Below are 16,045 nucleotides of genomic sequence, written 5' to 3'. Positions count from 1 at the left end.
GGGCACACTTGGCTTGTCCCTGTTTTCAGAGGGATGGGTTTCAGTTTTTCCCCATTGAGTATGATGTTGGCTGTGGGTTTGTCATATACGGCCTTTATTATGTTAAGGTACTTTCCTTCTGTACCCATTTTGTTGAGACTTTTTATCATAAGTGCATGTTGGATCTTGTCAAAAGCCTTCTCTGCATCTATTGAGATGATCATATAGTTTTTATTCCTCGTTTTGTTAATGTGGTGTATCACATTGATTGATTTGTGGATCTTGAACCATCCCTGTGTCCCTGGTATAAATCCCACTTGATCATGGTGTATGATCTTTTTAATGTATTGCTGGATTCAGTTTGCCAATGTTTTGTTCAGGATTTTTGCATCTGTGTTCATCAGCGATGTTGGCCTGTAATTTTCCTTCTTTGTATTGTCCTTGCCTGGCTTTGGTATCAGAGTGATGTTGGCCTCGTAGAATGTGTTGGGAAGTATTCCATCTTCCTCTATTTTTTGGAATAGTTTGAGAAGGACAAGTATCAAGTCTTCTTTGAATGTTTGGTAAAATTCTCTAGAGAAGCCATCTGGTCCTGGACTTTTATTTTTTGGGAGGTTTTTGATTACTGTTTCAATCTTTTTACTTGTGATTGGTCTATTCAGGTTCTCTATTTCTTCTTGATTCAGTTTTGGAAGGTTGTATGAGTCTAGGAATTTATCAATTTCTTCTAGATTGTCCAATTTGTTGGCATATAGTTTTTCATAGTATTCTGTTATAATCTTTTGTATTTCTGTGGTATCTGTTGTAATTTCTCCTTTTTCATTTCTAATTTTATTTATTTGAGCCTTCTCTCTTTATTTCTTGGTGAGTCTGGCTAAGGGTTTGTCAATTTTGTTTATCTTCTCAAAGAACCAGCTCTTTGTTTCATTGATCCTTTCTACTGTTTTTTAAATTTCATTTTCATTTATTTATGTTCTGATTTTTATTATTTCCCTCCTTCTGCTGACTTTAGGCTTTGTTTCTTCTTATTTTTCTAATTCTGTTAGGCATAGTTTGAGGTTGCTTATTTGGGCTTTTCCTTGTTTGTTAAAGTGGGCCTGTATTGTTTTGAGTTTCCCTCTCAGGACTGCTTTTGCTGCATCCCATATGAGTTGGTACGGTGTATTTTCATTGTCATTTGTCTCCAGCTATGCTTTGATTTCTCCTTTAATTTCATCAATGATCCATTGGTGGTTTAGTAGCATGTTGTTGAGTCTCCACAGCTTTGTCACTTTCCCAGTTTTTTCCTTGTAGTTGATTTCTAACTTCATGACATTATGGTCTGAAAAGATGCTTGTTATGATTTCAATCTTCTTAAATTTATATAAGCATGCCTTGTTTCCCAACATATAGTCTATTCTTGAGAATGTTCCATGCACGCTTGAGAAGAATGTGTAATCTGCTGTGTTTGGATGGAGTGCTCTGTATATGTCTATTAAGTCCATCTCATTTAGATTTTGTTTAGGTCCATTATTTCCTTATTCATTTTCTGTCTGTGTTATCTGTCCATTGATGAGAGTGGGGTGTTAAGATCCCCTGCTACTATTGTGTTGTTGTTAATATCTCCTTTTAGGTTTGTCAATAGTTGCTTTATGTACCTTGGTGTTCCTGTATTGGGTGCATATATATTTAAAAGTGATATGTCTTCTTGGTGGAGTGTCCCTTTTATCATTATATATCGCCCCTCTTTGTCTCTCATTAACTGTTTTATCTTGAAGTCAACTTCGTGTGATATGAGTATGGCAACACCTGCTTTCTTTTGTTTGCCATTAGCTTGGAGTATTGTCTTCCATCCTTTCACTCTGAGCCTGTGTTTGTCTTTAGAGCTGAGATGTGTTTCCTGGAGGCAGCATATTTTTGGGTCTTGTTTTTTAATACATCCCATCACTCTGTGTCTTTTGATTGGAGAGTTCTGTCCATTTACATTTAGGGTACTTATTGATATATGGGGGCTTGTTGTTATTTTATCGCTCTTTTTCTGGTTCTTTTGCATTTCTTTTGTTTCTTGTCCCATGTGTTTCAGACTACCAATTTAGTTTGGTAGTTCTGTATGGGAGTTCCCTTAGTTTTCTCTTTCTTTATCATGTGTGATTCTGTTCTGATTATTTCATCAGTGGTTACCATGAGGTTCGTATAAAAAATATCTTGTATGTGATAGTCCATTTTTTGATGGACTCTTATTCCCTTAGACTAAGTTGATTCGATCCCTTTCCTCTTCCCCTTCTAAGTTATTGCTGTCATATCTTATTCCTTCTTGTGTTGTGAGTTTGTGTTTAACATGATGAGGTTATATTTATGCTTGGTGCTTACCTTCCCTTGATCTTTTTTGTGTGTGTGTGAGGAAGATAGGCCCTGAGCTAGCATCTGCCAATCTTCCTCTTTTTTTTTCTTTTTTTTGCTGAGGAAGACTGGCCCTGGGCTAACATCCATGCCCATCTTCCTCCACTTTACATGGGACGCCTGCCACAGGCCACATGGCCTGACAAGCGGTGCGTGGGTGTGCGCCCGGGATCCGAACTGGCAAACCCCGAGTCACTGCAGTGGAGCACGTACATTTAACCACTTGCACCACTGGGCCAGCCCCTGATCTTTGGTTTTATGTTGAAGTGTTTGCTAATCTATTTTGATAGAGGACTGCAATTTTTCTGGTTTTGTTGACCTATTTTCCTCCTTGTTCAAAACTTTGAATCCCCTCTCTCTTTTTTTCCTCAGGTATGCGGGCCTTCTTGAACACTTCTTGTAGTGGGGGTCTTGTGGCAATGAACTCCCTTAGCTTTTGTTTATCTGGGATAGTTATTATTTCTCCATCATATCTGAAGGATATTTTTGATAGATAGAGTATTCTTGGCTGAAAGGTTTTGTCCTTCAGAATTTTGACTATATCGTTCCACTCTCTCCTAGCCTGTAAAGTTTCTGTCAAGAAATCAGCTGAGATCCTGATAGGAAATCCTTTGTATGTTATTTATTTATTTTTTTTTCTCAGGCTGCCCTTAATATTTTTTCTTTGTCATTGACTTTTGCCACCTTTACTAATATATGCCTTGGAGAGGGTATTTTTGTGTTGATATATTTAGGAGATCTATTGATTTCATTCACTGGTATTTCCAGCTCCTTCCTCAGGTTTGGGAAGTTCTCAGATATTATTTCTTTGAACAAGTTCTCTGCTCCTTTTTCCCTCTCTTCTCCCTTGGAATACCTATAATCCTTATGTTGGATTTCCTAGAGTTGGATATTTCTCAGAGAGTTTCTTCATTTCTTTTTAGTCTTAGCTCTCTTTCCTCCTCCATCTGGAGCATTTCTGCATTGCTGTCCTCAATATTGCTAATTCTTTCCTCTATATTGTCGGCTCTGAAGCTTAAGGTTTCCAGATGTGTCTTTATCTCCTCTATTGTATTTTTCATCTCTAAGATTTCTGATTGGATTTTTTTTTACAGTTTCAATCTCCTTTGTGAAGAAACTCCTGATTTCATTGAATTGTCTGTCTGTGTTTTCTTGTATTTCATTAAGCTTTTTTATGATGGCTATTTTGAATTCTCTGCCATTAAGATTATGCATTTCTGGGGCCGGCCCCGTGGCTTGGCAGTTAAGTGCATGTGCTCTGCTGCTGGTGGCCCGGGTTCGGATCCCAGGCGCGCACCGACGCACCGCTTCTCTGGCCATTCTGGGGCTGGGTCCCACATACAGCAACTAGAAGGATGTGCAGCTATAACATACAACTATCTACTGGGGCTTTGGGAGAAAAATAAATAAATAAAATTATAAAAAAAAGATGATACATTTCTGTGCTTTCTGGGTTGACTTCTGGGTGCTTGTCATTTTCCTTTTGGTCTGGAGATTTAATATATTTTTGCATGGTGCCTGTCAGAGTTGGCTTACTTTTCCTCATAGTGAAAATATATGGTCGCAGTTTCCTTTTGCTGCTGCTGGTTGGGAATCAAGGGGCGTGTATTCTGGCCTGCCTCAATCTGCAGGCACTCTCGTCACCCCTGGCTGATCTGAGGCATGGCTGAGTGGAGGCTGCTGGGGGGGTAAGTGTGGGAACAGCTGGAGCTGGAGTGTGGGAACAGCTGAGACTGGAGTGCAGGTAGGCTGAAGCAGCTGGGGCTTGGGTGCAGGTGGGTTGAAGCAGCTGCAGCTGAAGTGCCGCTCGGCCAAAGAAGCAGGGGCTGGAGTGCCACTGGGCCGAAGAAGCTGGACCTGGAGTGCACTGAGCTGAAGAAGGAGGAGCTAGGGTGCCACTGGGCCAAAGAAGCTGGAACTGGAGTGTTGTGGGCCGAAGTTGCTGGTGCCAAGTCAGCTGGAGCCTGAGCACAGGCCAAGCCAAAGCCACTGGAGCCAGGGAATGGGGGGCGGTCCAGCCGAAGGAGCTGGGGCCGTGACATGGGGAAGCCAGGAAAGCTGGGGCCATGGCTTGGTCCAGCCAGAGCAGCTGGGGCTGTGGCCTGGTGGGGCCTGAGCTGCCACTGCCTCTGGTGTGGGGACACAGGCTTGCCTTGCTGGTGGTTGGGCCCGGGCACCTGGGGATCACTGCCTGTGGGGGTGGGGCACGGTCACACTGCCCCTACTGGTGGGGCCTGGGCTCCTGGGGGCTGCTGATTCTGGGGATGGGGCTGAGCTGAAGCACCACTGTGCTGAAGTGCCAGTCAGGTGGGCCGGGTGGGGGAGGGGCGCTTACTTTCTCCTCCCCTATCTCAGAGGTTTCTCACCTCGCTGTCACTCTCTGCTCTCCTGAGGGGCTAGCTGGTTGAAACTACCCTCGCAACAGTTCAGCTCCCTCCGTAGGGGGATCCCCTCAGGCCATGAGGGGTCTTGGAGAGCTCCAAGTTTTCACGTGGTGAGCCGCCCCTCCCCTCCTCTGAGAGCTGCATGGTCTCAGTCTCTGGGACGCAGTACTTGGGGAAGGAAAGGAGCTCCTCTAACCTCCTTCCAATTCCTCTGGGGATTCCAGCACCTCCGTCCTCGGGTGTATGGCTGCCTGAGTGCCTCAGATGTCGCCTGTGTTGTGTGAATAGCTTCTGTTGAAATATGAATGCCCTTTTTGTTGTGTCTTGGAGGGGGAGAGTTCAATGGGGGAAGCTCACTCCACCATGATGCTGACATCACTCAGTTGTCTTTTAATTTTGATCCTCATTTCCTTTGCCTTGCAGAAGCCCTTTAGTCTGATGAAGTCCCACTTGTTTATTTTTTCTTTTGTTTCCCTTGTCTGAGTAGACATGGAATTTGAAAAGATCCAAAACCGATCTCAAAGAGTGTTATGCCTATATTTTCTTCTAGGAGTTTTATAGTTTCAGGTCTTACTTTTAAGTGTTTGATCCATTTTGAGTTAATTTTTGTGTATGGCAAAAAATAATGGTCTACTTTCATTCTTTTGCATGTGGCTGTCCAATTTTCCCAGCACCATTTGTTGCAGAGACTTTCCTTTCTCCATTCTATGTTCTTAGCTACTTTGTTGAAGATTAGCTGTCCATATATGTGTGGTTTTATTTCTGGACATTCAATTCTGTTCCATTGATCTGTACGTCTGCTTTTGTACCAGTACCATGCTGTTTTGATTATTATACCTTTGCTGTATATTTTCAAGTTAGGGATTGTGATGCCTCCTGTTTTGTTCTTTTTTCTCAGGATTGTTTTAGCTATTTGGGGTCTTTTGTTGCCCCAATGAGTTTTAGTATTCTTTGTTCTATTCCTGTGAAGAATGTCATTGGAATTCTGATTGGAATTACATTGAATCTGTAGATGGCATTAGGTAGTATGGACATTTTAACCATGTTTATTCTTCCAATCCATGTGTATGGGATATCTTTCCATTTATTTATGTCATCATCGATTTCTTTCAACAATGTCTTATAGTTTTCATTGTATAGGTCTTTCACCTCCTTGGTTAATTTTATTCCTAGATATTTTATTCTTTTTGTTGTGATTGTAAATGAGATTGTATTCCTGAGTTCTCTTTCTGTCAGTTCGTTATTAGAGTATAGAAATGCAACTGATTTTTGTAAGCTGATTTTGTAACCTGCAACTTTGCTGTCGTTGTTGATTATTTCTAATAGTTTTCTGATGGATTCTTTAGGGTTTTCTATATGTTAAATCATGTCATCTGCAAACAGCGAGAGTTTCACTTCTTCATTGCCTATTTGGATTCCTTTTATTCCTTTTTCTTGTCTAATTGCTCTGGCCAGAACCTCCAGTACTGTGTTGAATAAGAGTGGTGATAGTGGGCACCCTTGTCTTGTCCCTGTTCTCAGAAGGATGGCTTTCAGTTTTTCCCCATTGAGTATGATGTTGGCTGTGGGTTTGTCATACAAGGCCTTTATTATGTTGAGATACTTTCCTTCTATACCCATTTTGTTGAGACTTTTTATCATAAAGCGATGTTGGATCTTGTCAAAAGCCTTCTCTGCATCTATTGAGATGGTCATATAGTTTTTATTCCTCATTTTGTTAACGTGGTGTATCACGTTGATTGATTTGCGGATGTTGAACCATCCCTGTGTCCCTGGTATAAATCCCACTTGATCATGGTGTATGATCTTTTTAATGTATTGCTGGATTCTGTTTGCCAATGTTTTGTTGAGGATTTTTGCATCTGTGTTCCTCAATGATATTGGCCTGTAATTTTCCTTCTTTGTATTGTCCTTGCCTGGCTTTGGTATCAGAGTGATGTTGGCCTCATAGAATGAGTTAGGAAGTCTTCCATCTTCCTCTATTTTTTGGAATAGTTTGAGAAGGATAGGTTTTAAATCTTCTTTGAATGTTTGGTAAAATTCTCCAGAGAAGCCATCTGGTCCTGGACTTTTATTTTTTGGGAGGTTTTTGATTACTGTTTCAATCTCTTCACATGTGATTGGTCTGTTCAGATTCTCTATTGCTTCTTGATTCAGTTTTGGAAGGTTGTATGAGTCTAAGAATTTATCCATTTGTTCTAGATGTCCAATTTGTTGGCATATGGTTTTTCATAGTATTCTTATAATCCTTTGTATTTTTGTGGTGTCCATTGTAATTTCTCCTCTTTCATTTCTAATTTTATTTATTTGAGCCTTGTCTCCTTTTTCCTTAGTAAGTCTGGCTAAAGGCTTGTCAATTTTGTTTATCTTCTCAAAGAACCAGCTCTTTGTTTCATTGATCTTTTCTACTGTTTTTTAATGGTGACAAGGGGGCCATACTAACTTAAGGTGCTAATCACAGGGAAAATTGGGCATGAAGTACATGGGAACTCTGTATTATCATCATAATTTTCTGTAAATCTAAAACTATTCTAACATTAAAATTTTATTTAACAATTTTTTAAAAATAAAGACAGGGCTCCCTGATATTAATAAGCCTCGTGAAAATGTATTCATTAATAATCAGAGGAAGCACCCCCCACATGCTTGTACATGCACACACACACACACACACACACACACAACTCGGGCACAGGGAGGGAGCCCAGGATCTGACTCTGACATCACAATGAACAGAATCCAAAAAGCAATTACACTGCCAAGTATTATGCTAAAACAATTATTGAAATTGCTAGTCGAAATCAGTTAATGGAATAATTAAGACAGATTGACCTAAAAGCTGATTTAAAATTAACCTGATGCGTGCATGCTATCTAAATAATGACTCTCTCCTATGAGATAGCTTCTCATTAAAATCAAATTCCACTGGGAGAAATTACACACTTGCACCGTGATTGGGAAGAACAGGCCGCATTCACTCAACCACTGATGGAACTGGAGGGTCATCAGACGAGGTAAATGGAAATGAGTGTCTTGTCCTTCCAGGTGTGCTGCTATCTGTCTCAGTAACAAGCCACCTCCCTCCCATTTTTCCCTTTGGAAATGATGGAAACTCATTAAAATTGTGTCAGCTCAGGACCCCAAACCACTGGGTGCCTGAGTGGGCACATCTGAAGCTTCCAAAGGGAAAGATCGGAAGGGAGGGGCCGTGGGCTGGGATCCCGTGGACGCACTGAGGGCAGGGAAGGGAGCTGAGCAGCTCTGAAAATGAGGCCCCTCAAGCACTCGAGGAAACTCGATGGCTTCCACCCCTCATTTCTCTAAAAGTGAGAAAACCCATGCTTGTTGGAGACCAAACTCCAGGCGGGTGGCAGAGGCAGGAGCTCTTTTCAGCATAATGCTTTTCCCCGCCCAGCACCTTCTCCTTTCCACTGCCGTATCCAGATGGAAAGAACTCATGGTGAGGTTTGTGGGTCTACAGGCCTGGATCACACCTTGCTCCTCAGTTTAGCCCAGGGGTGTCCCAGTCTGAGTGAGCAGTTTTCGCTTGTCCCCATATCCCTAGCCGGCTGCCTGCCACTGGCCAACCTAGGATCCTGTGGTGTGTGCGCCTATGTGGGGGGACGCACTTGAGAAGACCCGCCCTGCTGGAGGAGGGTCATGCCCACCCCTCCCTCTGAGGGCCCTGGCTCCTGGCAAGAAGTTCTCAGCTGATGTCTGGAACACAGGGGTGTAGGCTCCTTGTTCCTTGTAAACCCCTAGAGTTACTTTGATAACATTTTTTTAAATGGATCCCCTGCTCAGCATTTTTATGAGATAAAGAATTTCCCCCATTAAAATTATTCAAGTTTAGTAATAACATATTATTGGGACAAGCAGGAAAACACAGGATGCTCCAAAACGATCCATTACTTGGAGGATTTTAAAATTCTAATGAGAGAAACCACTCTCTCTCATTGTTCATCCTCTTGGCCATCAACAGGATTAGTCTGGGAGAAGGACAAGGCAGGAATTGGCTGCATTCCTTATTTATCCCTCTGATTTCTCCAGAGGTTTTCTTTTCTTGAAAGAGACATCTCTGGGCTCTGCAGGGCTTGTCAGTGGTGATGTCAGGCGACTCTGAGACTGTGCAGAGCAGGAGGATGAGAACAGGGGAGGGAGAGGAGGAAGAGATGGGACCATCACTTCCCATCACATGCTGAGGTTGAGTTAATCTCCACCTAGGTCAGGATCCCAGGAACCGGATGTCATCAGCCTTGTCACACCGTGGGGGTTTGGAACAAGGAACAGCCAAGGTTCCACGGCCACTTTCAGAGAAATAAAGTGGGAGGGCACCACTGGGAGCCAGTTTGAAAATGGTCACTAATGTGAAATAATAAGACACACTTTTCAGAAAAGTGAAGACAATTCTTTTGGTTCTCAGACTCGCAAACACCGTGTGTTCTTCAGGAGCAGACTGAAGCCGTTGACCTCTAGGGTGATTGTGAAAGGAATCTGGGCTCCATCACTGTTTCTGAATAAGTCAGAACAGTCCAGCACTCACTCCTTGACAACGCAGAAGATGACCAGCATCCAGGTGCTGTGGGGTCGAGACCTCTATCACTCAGGGCATCCTGCCAGGCAGAAGGGGCTAGCCTGGTGGCCACTAGACCTTTATCAGATGTGGGATTTGCAATTATTTTCTGCCATTTTGGATTGTGGATTATCTTTTTTTCCTTCTTAATATTCTCCTTTTATGCACAAAAGTTTTTCATTTTGAAGAAGTCCAACTTGTCTAATTTTTCTTTTGTTGCTTGTGCTTTTGGTGTTATATCTAAGAAATCATTGCCAAATTCAAGTCACAAAGATTTACTCCTATGTTTTCTTCTATGAGTTTTATAATTTTGGCTCTTTTATGTAGGCCTTGGATCCATTTGAACTCATTTTGTGGATGGTGTGAGGTAAGGATCCAGCTTCACCCTTTTGCATGTGGGTGTCCAGTTGTTCCAGCACCTGTACTAACTATTTGTGGATTTCTTCGGATTTTTCCTCATGCATGATTCTATCTGCATAAAGAGGCATAAAGAGGCAACTCTACTGCATTTCCAATTGTTGTGATTTTTATTTTTATTTTATTTCAAACTGTCTGTGCCTTTATATTTAAAGTGCAATTTTTGCAGATAGTATACATTTGGGTCTTATTTTTATATCCATCCCAAGAATCTCGCCTTTAACTGAACTCTTCGGTCCACTAATGTGTAAAATGATGAGCAAACAAGATGGTGGGATAGGAGTTTCCAGCACAGGTTGTTCAGCAACAGCCTTGAACAAAAAGTACAAAGTTCGAGGCATCACACTTCCTGACTTCAAAATATACTACAAAGCTATGGGGGCCGGCCCGGTAGCATAGTGGTTAAGTTCGCCTGCTCCACTTCGGAGGCCCAGGGTACATAGGTTCAGATCCTGGGTGCAGACCTACACACTGCTCATCAAGCCATGCTGTGGTGGTGCTCCACATACCAAAAGTAGAGGAATATGGGAACAGATGTTAGCTTAGGGTTAATCTTCCTCACCAATATATATATATATATATATATACTACAAAGCCATAGTAATCAAAACAGCATGGCACTGGCATTAAAACAGACACACAGACCAATGGAACAGAAGAGAGAGCCCAGAAATAACTCCATGCATTTATGGTAAATTCATCTTTGACAAAGTTGTCAAGAATAAACAATGGGGAAAGGATAGTCTCTTCAACAAATAGTGTTGGGAAAACTGGTTTTCCACACATGGAAGAACTGAACCCTTACCTCACTCCTTATGTAAAAATTAACTCAAAATGGATTAAAAACTTAAATTTAAGACCTGATACCATAAAACTATTAGAAGAAAATATAGGAGAAAAACTTGAGTTTGGTCTGGGCAAGGCTTTTTTTGGACGCGACCCCAAAAGCAGTGGCAAAAAAAGTAAAAGTAGACTAATGGGATGCATTCAAACTAAAAAGCTTCTGCACAGCAAAGGAAATCATCAACAGAGTGAAGAGACAACCTACAGAATGGGAGAAAATATTTGCAAACTGTAATCTGATGAGGGGTTAATATCCAAAATATATAAAGAACTCATACAACTCAATAGCAAGAAACAAGTAACTCAGCTGAAAAATGAGCAAAGGATATGAATAAACATTTCTCAAAAGAAGACATATGAATGGCCAACAGATACGTGAAAAGGTGCTCAACATCACTAGTCATCAGGGAAATGCAAATCAAAACCACAATCAGATATCACCTCACACCTGTTAGAATGGCCATGATCAAAAAAAACAAAAAATAACATGTCTTGCTGAGGATGCGGAGAAAAGGGAACCCTTGTGCACCATTGGTGGAAATGTAAATTGGTGTGGCCACTGTGGAAACCAGTATGCAGGTTCCTCAAAAAATTAGCAATAGTATCAATAGAACACCTTGGTATGATTGATAGAACCAATCATTGTACATAAAACAGATCTACACATATATGATAAATGAAAGAACGTAAGGGAAAAAATTAACAGTAGAACTACCACGTGATCCAACAATCCCACTCCTGGGATATATCCAAAGGAAATGCAATCAGTATTTCAAAGAGATATCTGCACCCCCATGTTCACTGCAGCATTAATCACAGTAGCCGAGATATGGAAACAACCCAAGTGTCCATTGACAGATGAATGGATAAAGAAGATGTGGTACATATACACAACAGAATATTATTCAATCATGAGAAAGAAGGAAATCCTGCCATTTGTGACAACACGGACGAGCCTGGAGGACATTATGCTAAATGAAACAAGCCAGACAGAGAAAGACAAATATGGTATAATCTCACTTATACATGGAATCTAAAAAAACAAAAAAACACATGGAACTCATAGAAGCAGAGATTAGAACGGTTACCAGGGGCTGGGGTTGGGGGGGGAGATGGTGGTCAGGGGTACAAAGATGCAGTGACATGGGTTGAATAAGTCCAGAGATCTCACTTACAGCACGATGACCACAGTTAATACTACTGTGCTGAATACTTGAGATCCGCTAAAAGAGTAACTGAGTGCTCTCATCACAAAAAAATGGTAACTGTGTGAGGAGATGAGGTGTCAATTAGCTTGACTGCAGTAATTATTTCACTAAGTACATGTACATCAAATCAGCATTGGATACTTTAAAATATATAATTTTTATTAAAAGTATATAAAATTAAAAATAAATAGCTATTGACAGTTTTGGGTCTGTAATTTTATTTCTTTATTCTATTCGTTTCCTCCAGTTTTTTCCCCTTTATTTGTCTTTTTAAAACTTTCCTACTGGTTTTTTCAAAGGAAGTAATGGAGGCATGATTCACATGCCATAAAAGTCAAGTTTTTTTATTTTACAGTACTATTTGTTATGAACACATACATTCATAAACCACCACAGAAATCAAGACAGAAAACAGCTCTGCTGCTCCCAAAATTCCCCGTCTGCCCCTTGTGGCAGCCCCTCCTCCCCACTAGCCAACACTGATCTGCTCCCTATCAGTAGTTCTGCTTCTTCCTGAATCTCACAGGGGTGGGATCACACACTGTGTAACAACTTCTTGAGATTTACCTTCTTTACTTAGCAGATTGTATTTGATAGTCATCCATTTCGTCTCACATATAAAATGCTTATTCCTTTTCATTACTGAATAATATTCCATTGGATGGATGTGCCACTTATTTACTAGCTGAAGACCGTTTATATCTACAGTTTGTCTGTTTGGGTTGTTTCCAGTTTTTGGAAATTGTGAATAAGTCTGCTATAAACATCAACATACAGATTTTTGTGTGAACGTAACTTTTTGATTCTCTTTGACATATATCCAAGAATAAGATTACTGGATCAGAAAGATTACATGGTCAACATTTCTTTAACTTTACAAGCAACTCTCAAAAGGTTTTCCAATATGGCTGAAACATTCTGCTTTCCCAGCAGGAGTGTACGAGCATTCTGGTTGCTCTGCATCCTTGCCAGTACTTGATATTGTTGCTAATTTTTTAAGCCATTCTGAAAGGTGCACACATGTATCTCATTGTGGTTTTAACTTGAATTTCTCTAATGACTGATGATGTTGAGCATTTTTTCCTGTACTTTCATTCCATTTGTGTATCATTTTTGCTGAAGTGCCTCTTCAAATATTTTGCCAATTTTTTACGAGGTTGTTTGTTTTGTTATTCAGATTTAAGAGTTCTTCATATACACTGAATAAAAAGCCTTCACAGATATGTGTTGCAGAAATGGTTTCTCCCAGTTTTTGACTTGTTTTCCTTCTCTCAACAGTGTCTTTTGAAGAGAAGAAGTTCTTAGTTTTGATAAAGTTTAACTAAACAGAATTTGTTATGGGTGTGCTTTTGGTTTCACACCTGAAAGATCTTTGCCTAATCCAAGGTCATGAATATTTTCTCCTAGAAGATTTATAGTTTTAGATTTTACACTTACTGCTATGATTCACTTTGAGTTAATTTTTGTATGTGGTGTGAGACATGGGTCCAAGGATTTTGGGGTTTTGTTTTGTTTTGAGTTATACATTATGGTGGATATTTTTGCATATGAATATTCAATTTTTCCAGTGCCACTTTTTGAAAATACCATTCTTTCTCCATTAAGTTATTTTTGCAACTTTGTCAAACATCAACTGCTCATACACGTGTGATTCTGTTTCTGGATTCTCTCTTCTGTTCCACTGATCTGTGTGTTTATTCGTTCACCAGCACACTATTGATTATCGTAATGTTATAATATGCCTGGAAAGCAGGTAGTTTAAGGCCTCCAACTTTGTTCTTCTTTTCAAAATTGTTTTGGCTATTCTAGTTACTTTCCCTACTCAAATAAATTGTAGAATCAACTTCATAGTTTCTACCAAAAATATGCTGGAATTGTAATTGGTATAGATCAACTTAAGGAGAATTAATATTTAAAATACCAAGTCTTCCAATCCACGAACACAACATATTTCTGCTGGGGTCTGAATGCTTATGTCCTCCCAAAATTCACATGTTGAAATCCTAACTCCCAAGGTTGAGAGTGTTTGAAGGTGGGGCCTCTGGGAGGTGCTTGTGTCATGTGGGTCGAGCCCTCATGAACAAGATTAGTGCCTTTATAACAAAAGAGGCTCCAGAGAGAGCCCTTGTCCCCTCCACCGTGTGAGGACACAGCAAGAAGGCACAGGCTATGAACCAGGAAGTGGGCTGTCACCAGAATGTGACCATACTGGCGCCTTGATCTTGGACTCTTAGCCTCCAGAACTGTGGGAAATAAATGTCTGTTGTTTATAAGCTATCCAGTCTGTGGGTTTTGTTATAGAGCCCTAATAGACTAAGACCATTTCCCTGCTTATTGAAGTTTTCTTTTACTTCTTCCATCAGTGTTTTGTAGTTTTCAGCATAGAGATTCTACAGGCATATTATAGGATTTATTCCTAAATATGTTATGGTTTTTGTTGCTATTGTAAGTTGCACTTTAAAAATGTCAATTTCTAGGGGCCGGCCTGGTGGCACAGTTGTTAAGTTTGCATACTTCACTTCCACGGCCCTGGGTTCTCCGGTTCGGATCCTGGGCATGGATCTACACATTGCTCATCGAGCCATGCTGTGGGAGCATCCCATACAAAGTAGAAGAAGATTGGCACAGGTGTGAGCTCAGGGACCGTCTTCCTCAAGCAAAAGAAAAAACATGTCAATTTCCAATCATTTATTGCCACTGTATAGAAATACAAATGATTTTCGTATGCTGACTTTGTATCCTATGACCTTGTTACACTCATTTATGAATTCCAGTAGCCTTTTTTTGTTATATTCTTAAGGATTTTTTACGCAGACAGTCATGTCATCTGTGAAAAAAGACAGTTTTACTTCTTCCTTTCCAATCTGTATGCCTTTTATTTGATTTTCTTGCTATTTCACACCAACTAAGAATCCAGTGTGGTGTTGACTGGAGACAATGAGAGTGGATGTCTCTGCCTTGATCCTGACTTACAGGGGAAGCCTTTAGTCTTACTGTCTGTGATAACTGCAGGTTCTCATGGATGCCTTGTATCAAGTTAAAGTTCCCTCTACTTCTACTTTCCTGGACTTTTATAAACGGATGTAGAATTTCTTCAAATGCATTTTCTGCATGTCACATGATTTTCCTCTTTAATCTGGTGATGTGGTGGATTACATTGTTTTATTTTTTGTCCTATTGGCTATTTTTTTTCAGTCATTTCTCCAGGGTTCACAATCTCCATCTCTAACTTTTCCTGTTCCACTTACAATGAACATTTTAGTACTTCAGGTAAAATATGGAAATATTGCAGCCATATTGGGCCACCCTGCCCAACCTTTATGCTGTAGTAACTGTATGTACTGCATCTACATATCTTATGAACCTCAGAAGAAAATATTATCATTTTTTAAAGACTTTATTTTTTTAGAGCAGTTTTTGTTTCACAACAAAATTGAGTGTTTGGTACATATATGCCCTGCTCCCATATGCACAGCCCCCCCCACTATCAACATTGCCCATCGGACGGTGTATTTGTTACAGATGACGAACCTGCAGTGACATGTCATCATCACCCAAAGTCCACAGTTTACACCAGGTTCATTCTCGCTGTTGTGCATTCTGTGGGTTTGGACAGATGTCTAATGACATGTATCCACCATTATTGTGTCATACAGAATAGTTTCACTGCCCTAAAATCCCTCTATGTTCACCTATTCATCCTTCTACCCTCCCCATAATATTACAGTTTTTACTTTAAGTTGTGTGTATTATACAAAAGTTAGAAGGAGAAAGCAGAAAAAATGAGTAGCCTTTGACGTTTACCTAGATATTTACCATTTCTGAAGCTACTTATTCCATTCTGAGGATCTGAGATTCCTTTTCTGGTATAATTTCCCTTCTCCTAAAGAATTTCCTTTAGCATCTTCTATTGTAGAGATTTGCTAGTAATAATTTCTCTTAGTTTTTCTAAATCTGAAAATGTTGTCTCTCAACAGTGATTTTTGAAGGATATCTTTGCTGGATATACGATTCTGGATTGACAGGTCTTTTTTTTCTCTCTCTCAACACTTTAAATCTCTTTTCTCATTCTCTTCTGGTCCCCATAATTTCTGATGAGAAGTCAACTATTAATCAAATCATTACTCCACTCTGTGTGAAGTGTCATTTTTCTCTGTTGCTTCCAACATTTGTTTTTTGGCCTTGGTATCCAGCTGCTTGATCTGATGTGTCTCTATGTGGGACTGTCTTCATTCTGCTTGGTGTTAGTTGAGCATAATATT

Source organism: Diceros bicornis, chromosome 41, assembly GCF_020826845.1.
Source record: "Diceros bicornis minor isolate mBicDic1 chromosome 41, mDicBic1.mat.cur, whole genome shotgun sequence".
NCBI lineage: Eukaryota > Metazoa > Chordata > Mammalia > Perissodactyla > Rhinocerotidae > Diceros > Diceros bicornis.
This window is presented reverse-complemented; position numbering follows the sequence as displayed.